This window comes from Mercenaria mercenaria, chromosome 1, assembly GCF_021730395.1.
Source record: "Mercenaria mercenaria strain notata chromosome 1, MADL_Memer_1, whole genome shotgun sequence".
Lineage (NCBI taxonomy): Eukaryota > Metazoa > Mollusca > Bivalvia > Venerida > Veneridae > Mercenaria > Mercenaria mercenaria.
The window spans coordinates 78,951,212-78,957,761 of NC_069361.1; the positions used below are offsets into that span (position 1 = coordinate 78,951,212).

General features: G+C 36.7%; 1 long non-coding RNA gene across 1 annotated transcript; it reads right to left on the reverse strand.

Moving 5' to 3' along the window:
• Positions 1-259: 259 nt before the first annotated feature.
• Positions 260-4,923, reverse strand: LOC123532942 (uncharacterized). Its single transcript, XR_006682779.2, has 2 exons — positions 1,274-4,923; positions 260-865 (listed from the first exon to the last, which is right to left on the reverse strand). It is a non-coding gene; the product is annotated as an uncharacterized LOC123532942 (long non-coding RNA).
• Positions 4,924-6,550: the final 1,627 nt, after the last annotated feature.

A 6,550-nucleotide genomic window follows, 5' to 3' on the forward strand; every position in this document is an offset into this window, starting at 1 on the left:
CAAATTGTTGTTGCACACCATCTCTTTGGTATGTCAGACAGATGTTGTGAGTCTGACATAGTGGTGTCACATGTGGATGACCAGGACGTGCAAGTTCAGCTACTGATCCCCTTGTGATGTACTTACAATGAAGATGTGAAACTGATGACTCCTGAACTCTAAAATCGAAGTCAGAGCTGTACATGACATGTAAGAAGAGTCTAAATACTGTAGCCAGCTGAACATGATTCGGACAGTTTGAAAAGTCTCATTACAATAGTTATAAAGACACTAATAAATTTTTTATACATGATAAGTGATACACTTTATTTCAAATACATGTAATTGTTTTCACATCAAAACATACAGGAATTACCTACGCACAAGCATACACATGACTTTCAATACAGGCGTTCACACTTCAAATGCTGTATAAACAAGAAACACATCCACATCATGAAACCAGGTTTGCAATGTTTTGATATGAATACTCCTCCTAGCAACTGAAAAGTTGTAATATGTGTAACGCAATTCTAACATTTATTTTATGAAAATTATACTCCTTTTAAACTTAGAATTTCAGGTTAAATTTTTGCATGTACGCTGGTATCTCTAGAACTACTTGTCCGAATGAATAACTTTACCAATTTATTTGGGTTTTACGGCGTACCAACAAGTAAAACTTGACCAAATGTTTTCAGATTCTCCACATGTCTTTGGCATCATGGGATGACCTCACATGGAAAATTTCATAACTCTGGCTCACATGTTAGCAGAATTTTTCCACTTTTTTCAACTAAGAAAATTTTGCTTAAACTTTTGTAAACTAGGCTAATATAGGCAGAAGGGCTTCAAATAGTTGAGGGTGCTGACAGCTCTTGTTCATCTTTAGGTCAGAGACCACCAATTCAAAAAAGTACAGGGAACTTACTGGGAATGAGGTAAGTGTATACCTGGGAATAAGGTAACGTCTGTGCGTTCTGATTGGTCAGTCATGTAAACAAACCCAGGAAGTGATTATTTTTTCAAAATTGATATTTTTTCACTGCAGTGTATTGAGAAAAAGTTTTATCAAACGAATTTCTCCCGCCATGTCAATGATGTAAACAGGGGGTCATCTCATTCACATGAAAATTACTTAAATAAAGTATCACTATTCATATGTTTTTTGTCCGATATTTTGGTAAAAAATGAAAAACTTGTAATTAGATATACATGTTTCGATGTATGGAAGGCCGTACATGACATAATGTTACAATATAAGTCTATGGGAAAACAATTGGTGGTCTCTAACCTTTAAGTAACCTTGACCTTGAACCCAGTGGCCTTAAATTCCAACTGTCATCTCCATCTATGCTGCCTACAATCTAAGTTTCTTATTCCTAACTGAAGTTACTGACCGGAAACCATATTATATCTTTAGTAACAGTGACCTTGACCATAAATGCAATCCCAACCTTTGACTCAGAAATGCTACCAACACAACAAGTTTGGTAACACTAGATCAATCACCACTAAAGTAACTGAGCAGAAATGGTATGTTTGACACCTCCTGCCTGAAAAACAACATACCCCATTCTAACAACCAGGTAGACCTAGTTAAAAAAATTTTTTAATTTTCTAATATTTACGTTTGAAGAGTTTCTTATAATCTGAAGCCTGCGTTCTTAATATATATCTATAACGTATAATTACTGCCTTTAAATGAGGTCGATAAATCCTCATATTGACCTTGAAGGTTAATTGGATAAAGTGAAATCAAATGCAAACATTAATTTTAGCAAACATATGTGCCCCTACCTGCCATGACTGTCTTGAGGTAACTGAGGTGAAGTCTCGACAATACACTTGTCCACTTCATGTTTATGATGTATACCAAGTTTTATATAAAGATATATTAAGAAACTTTGGAGAAATATTGTAAAGTTTAAAAAGGGTCATAACTGAAGAAAAACTGGACAAGATAGCCCTAACACAACATACCCAAATACATGGGATGTTGACAAGGTATGCCTTGTTTGGCAACTTGAGGAGTGCAGTACACAACGTAGTATGCGACTGGAAGATGGACAGTTCAAAAAGTACATGAATTCCAGGTCTTAGACATGTCAGCATTAAAAAATATTATGTGGTACCTGCAAAATCATTGAATGCTGCATGCTGAACACACAACTTCACATTTTACCTTTAAATAATCATTTATTTTAAGTTCCTGTACCCCAGTCTTAACTTCAGATGTCTGCATAAAGATTGTAAGAAATAATGCCCTCGTAACTACATACATTGTATATAAGCCCAGTAATCATTTTTACAATAAATAATTTGAAATAAGTACATTCTGTAAGCTCTATAGATAACATGTGAAGAACAAAGTCTGCTGATACCATTGTTTTTCAGGCAGGAGGTGTCAAAACTTGAAGCAAACAAGAGCTGTCACTAATAGTGACAAATGCCCATGAGCATCTATGCCAAGTAATTTTAAAATCCCTTAATGAATGGCAGAGTTATAAACTGGACACGAAACAGACCCTGTTAACATTAAATTTGACTTCTAAGTCTGACCTTGACCTTCAAGCTAGGGGTCTGGGTCTTGCACATAACACATCATCTCCTTATGGTTAACATTTATGCCAAGTTATTTCAAAATCCTTTCATTGATGGCAGATTTATGGACCAGACACGAAAAAGGTTTTAACCTTTGACCTCTAAGTGTGACCTTGACCTTGGAGCTAGGGGTTTGGATCTTGCGCATGACAAGTCGTCTCATTATAGTGAACATTTAAGTTATTTCAAAATCCCTTTATGGATGGCAGAGTTACAGTTCGGACAAGAATTTACACAGACACACACACACATGGATGGACAGTGCGATTTTGATATACCCACCTTCGGGTGTCATAAAAAATGTGATAATCTATTTCAGATGTCACGTAATAAAACAGTTATTGAATGGCTTGCTACTCAATAGTCAAAACCTTTGACCCCCAGTCCTTCGAACCCCAATCCCAGACAATAATTCTGACAAGCCATTCATGCGTACTATTTACCAATCTGAAGTTCAGGTTAAGAAACTGTGTGAAAAAATAATTTGATATTTTATTGAATGCCTTTGTGCATATTATATGTAATTAATCATCTAAACTGCTTAGTCACCATAAACCATAATAACACACAGGCTTTCCCTTACAAGTGAAGCTCTTGCTTCTAAAATTTTCACATGATTTCGACAAATGTGTTGAGTAACACAAACAAACAAAAATCAGTCTTTTACTTCTTCTTTTTTCTGTCTCTGTTCTATTAAACTCTTCATTTCCCCCTCCACTGACTGAACCCTATTGTCATTAAGGGTTGCTTTCAATGCAATGAACCCAGTCATGAAGACAAGACCTATAACAAATACTCCTCCAGCCTTTAGTTTTGGTAACACCATACTTATTTTAAAACTTGTGCTAAATGTCAAATATCTTAGGTCTGAGCTGTAACCACAGTCAAAAGTTAAACTTCTGCACTTAATGTTTTGTCATTAAGAAAATGTGTCACAGTTCCAAGTAATGCTTATTCAAAGCATGTGATGAAATGTTGATTAGTTATCTCCCTTTAGTCCTTTAACTTCCAACCTGAAATTTAAAAGAGAAAACAGATAAAACAAACAGTTAATAATCTCTGGTGCTTAACTTTAAAAGTATAATTAAAAGAGATATCTAAGTCCTTAAACTGAATTTATAATGTCATGAGGTTCCAAATATGCATAACAATAGTATTCAGAATCAAAATTGAATGGAGGGGTATTTCATGTAAATCTGACCTTCCTTCTAATGACCAGAGGAATTTTACCAAAAGTTTCTGTAAAATACATATCCCCCATGATGACCTCTCTGAGGCAACTGGGTATCTTATAATTTATGCTGTGACCTTGACCTTTGATCTAATGACCTTGAAAGCAGTCGGGTCATCTACTTACTACAGCAAGTCATCCTATGATATTGAAAACCCGTATCTATGTCCAAACGCTCTCCATAAATTGATCAATATCGAGGTCAGAGTTATCTTGAACTTTGAGGTACTGACCCCAGAAACAATAGGGTTATCTCCAGACCATGTGCAATCATCTTATGTCATTTGAAGGAAGTAGGCTGTAGCAGTCTTTAGCAGAGTTGAGACAATTTTCATTTTTGCGGTCACTGTGACCTTGGCTTTCAACCTACTGATCCCCGAAACAATAGAAGTCCTATATTGACCACATGCAATCATCACATGAAGTTTGATTACTGTAAGCTTAAAAATTCTTCTGTTGTTTAGTAGTAACTATGCCAGTCTCAAGGTCATTGTAACCTTGCCCTTTGACCTTCTGGCTGTCAAAACTAAAGGTGAACTCTATTAATCACATACAATGATCCTATGATGTTTGACTGCTGGCCAAAGTATTCTTTAGTTGTTAGTTAGAACTGTTTTCAGGTCACTGTGACCTTGACCTTTAGACCCTCAAAACATTAGAGGCCATCTGCTGACCACAAGCAATCGTCCAATGAAGCTTGATGAGTCATTTATTGACTGCAGACTAAGGTGTGTTTTAATTCCTGAGCAGAAAATGTTTCAGTCTCAAAATAATTGTGACCTTGATCTTTGACATATGGACATCCAATGCAACAGATGTCAACAGGCAATCATGTTAATAAGTTTGAACGCTGATGGTCTCAGTATTCTCAAAAACCAAACAGACCAACAATGAGCAAATCAATATACTATGTTTGTGTTTTTGTTGGGTTTAATATTGCACCAACACAATTATAGTTTATATGGCGACTTTCCAGCTTTGATGGTGGAGGAAGACCCCAGGTGCCCCTCCATGCACTATTTCATTATGAGCTGGCACCCTGGTAGTACCAGCGACCTTCTGCAAGACAGCTGGATGGCTTCCTCACATGAAGAATTCAATGCCCCAAGTGAGGGGCAAGTGATTTGAAGTCAGTGACCTGAACCACTCGGCCACTGAGACTCCTATATACAGTAAGATTTGAGTGAATGTGTAGGGGATAGTAGTCAGTAACTTTTGTTAGGAATGAGATATTTTGGTGAAATATTTTGGTGAAAAAAAAAACATATCTGAGGGAGCTAAGTAACCAAATTTAAATGACATAAAATGAGGGTGTAATTCATGAGATATTTGTGTTGCAGTAATGGGCCTTGTCCCTTCATGATATTTGTGATAAATCGGAATAACTATTTTAAGCTTAAATCAAATCCATATAAGAAATAACATGAAAAAGTTCATCAAAACATTGACCTGAAATTCTAAGTAAAAAGGGGTATAATTCATGAAATCGAGGGCTTGGAGCGAAACTGGTCTATCTGTATATAGAAATAGAAGCAGATAGACCAGTTTCGCTCTAAGCCCTCGAAATACTGGCATCAGAGTCATGGGCCTTGTGTCATTATTAGTTATTGGGTTTGTTTGTGACCTTCCATGGGAATATGTGGGGTATGATAAATTGTGGGTGAGGATTTAGCAGAGTCCCTATATTTATCATACTGCCCCACATGTTTCTATGGAGGCTGGGTCACTAACAAACCAAATATATTTGATTTGTTCTATCCACCAATTATTTTCAGTCCAAAACCAACATGAAAATCTACTGACCCTCCACAGTAATAGAGGGAGTCGCCATGTGACCACCTTTTAACCAATGAAAATGCTAGAATCCTGTAGATTTTGTTTCTTTTGGGTTTAACACCGTTTTTCAACAGTATTTGAGTTATGTAACGGCAGGCAGTTAACCTAACCAGTGTTCATGGATTCTGTACCAGTACAAACATGTTCTCGATCCGCAAGTAATTGCCAACTTTTCCACATGAATCAGAGGTGGAGGACAATGATTTCAGACACAATGTCTTTTATCAAATTGTCACGGAGAACATGCGCCCTGCCAGGGAATCGAACTTACAACCCCCCCCCCCCCCCCCCCGTAGAATGTAAAACAAATATTGGTGGTGATTTGGAACAATTCTTTTAAGTCTTAATCGATAAAGACAGTGCGACTGTGCATCAAAACTTCAACCTGAAATTCTAGGTGACAGAGGGCATAATTCATGAAATACTAGTGCCAGTGTTATGGGCTTTGTGTCTAATGTTTGATGTGTTTTAAGGTTTAGAAGTGTATCTTCAAAACATGTAAATATCTGATAAATGAACAACATCTTAACCAACAATCTACATGACCATTATATGTTCTGCCGTACTGTCCCATACGATGAATACTTAAAAACTAATATTCTCAAGAAGTTGTCTCACTTTAAAAATGAATCAAGTTATGACTTGGAAACAGTTTTCTATGTTCTGGCCCCTGTGGCACCGTGTGACTTAGTTTTTGACCCCACATGACCCAGATTCGAACTTCACCTAGAGGTCATCAAGACAAACATTCTGATCAAGTTTCATGAAGATACGGTCATAAATGTGGCCTCAAGAGTGTTAACAAGCTTTTCCTTTGAACTGGCCTAGGGTCCTAGTTTTTCAGCCCACATGACCCAGTTTTAAAATTTGCCTAGAGATCATTATGATAAACATATAGAC